The 1,658-nt window shown below is 39.0% G+C and overlaps 2 protein-coding genes and 1 long non-coding RNA gene across 8 annotated transcripts in view; 1 reads left to right on the top strand and 2 right to left on the bottom strand.

Moving 5' to 3' along the window:
- The window catches only part of LOC126401494 (uncharacterized), a 43,441-nt gene that overhangs the window by 15,141 nt on the left and 26,642 nt on the right, over positions 1-1,658 (top strand). The window lies entirely within an intron of this gene.
- LOC126401468 (E3 ubiquitin-protein ligase TRIM39-like) overlaps positions 1-1,658 on the bottom strand; it is a 16,678-nt gene that overhangs the window by 6,911 nt on the left and 8,109 nt on the right. The window lies entirely within an intron of this gene.
- The window catches only part of LOC126401471 (E3 ubiquitin-protein ligase TRIM68-like), a 34,660-nt gene that overhangs the window by 24,969 nt on the left and 8,033 nt on the right, over positions 1-1,658 (bottom strand). The gene's annotated exons all lie outside the window — the stretch shown is intronic.

Here is a 1,658-nt window from a genome sequence, read left to right as displayed (position 1 = left end):
AAAAACTGTAAAACTTCTTAAACCTATCTTCTCCCACAATTTTTGCTCAATTGACACCAAACTTGCTACAGAGCATCTTCAGACTGTCCTACAAAAACTATGTTTCTCAGATTTTTGATTTATCAAAAATTGAGCCTACAGTGCATCAAAATGTTTGAGGGAAGTCTTGCTTGCCTTGGTTTCTTACAAAAAAGGAAACAGTACAAAATAATAAGTATAGAAAAAAAATCTAACAGAATCAGTGCTCTCCTTTATTCATACTTTATTTCACACAGATTCAACTCTGGTTCTTCCCATTGGTTTGATCCGCCACACAGAGGCACAATAATCCCACTTTTCTAACTCATAAATATTTTCTATTATTCAAACACCCTAGGAATGAGAGATGCAGCATGTATAACTGATATCTAGACAGCACACATGTATTCACCACAGCAGACATATGCACAGACAGATAACACTGTTGATGCTCTGTCATCAAAAAAGTTGCATTTGAAAAAAATGTCATTATATCATTGTCTATGTTCGTTTTTAAAATAAAAACTGATGTTAAAACTGGACAACTGATAGAACATGTAGGCTAAAGGCATGAAGGTCACCTGCTGTTTAATTTCAATTTTAATCAGTTTTATAAAATCACAGCAGACGTAGTTTGGGCAAACAGACAGTTCCACAAACATAGAGATGAACTTACATAAAAAGTATGCTACACAAATAAGGTAACTCCCAAGCTAGGTCTGATGTAATGTTTTGACGTTTCAAGACAGGTTTAACACTTAAACCACTTGTTATCAAATCATAGTGTTACAGTAGAAAGTACGAATGGGATGTTTATTAAAGGTCTCTACAATTAACCAAAATACACTGCTCAAGAAAATTAATTAAGGGAACACTTACATCAAACATCAGATCTGTAACTGCATGAATTTCCGTCCGTATTAAGAAAGTTCCTCTGTAACTGCATGAATTTCCGTCCGTATTAAGAAAGTTCCTCTCACCTCATCTCAAAGTCAGTCTTTTTGCGGAACATGACATGTCATTCCACTAAGTAGGGTTGACAGGACAGATGATCAGAGGGGCAGAGTTTTTACCACCCTGATTTGCACAGGGAAGAAAGACTGGGTGGAGTTTTCCAGTGAAGGAGCAGCCAATATGGGCATCGATAAGAGCTGCAGCATCAACGTCATAAAAGGAGACCAGACCCTCGTCATAATCTACAAACACCCCCACCTTCTCAGGCTTCGACTTCTGAGAGAGACGGACCAAGGACTCAGTAAAAAGATGGCAGAAATTTCCTTTCCTTGAATGTATCGTCCAGTAACCATTGTTTGGGCTTGCAGTGATTGGCCCCTTTCTGTTGACTGACTCTGCAGCAACTCCTAAACCCCAATCAGGCTTTCCTTTCACCTGAACCTCAAAGTAAAATCTTCCTGAAGAAACAAACTGCTTCCCCAAGACACAGACACCGTGAGAAAATCTCTTTGGGTTATGTCGGAGATCCTTCCACACAGTACCATCACTTACTTGTTTCCCATCTTCAGACAGGATGAGTCGTGGATTTGCTGTATCAGGATCAAGTGTGACGTCCACTGCATACTGCTGGACTGTCTTCAGCTCAGACTCCTTGAGAAACTTCTTGACCTGTTTTTTGACCATCT

The sequence above is a fragment of the Epinephelus moara genome, chromosome 14 (assembly GCF_006386435.1).
Source record: "Epinephelus moara isolate mb chromosome 14, YSFRI_EMoa_1.0, whole genome shotgun sequence".
NCBI classification, from domain to species: Eukaryota; Metazoa; Chordata; class Actinopteri; order Perciformes; family Serranidae; genus Epinephelus; species Epinephelus moara.
The sequence above is the reverse complement of the archived record's forward strand: the minus strand, read 5'-3'. Positions and strand labels throughout refer to the sequence as shown.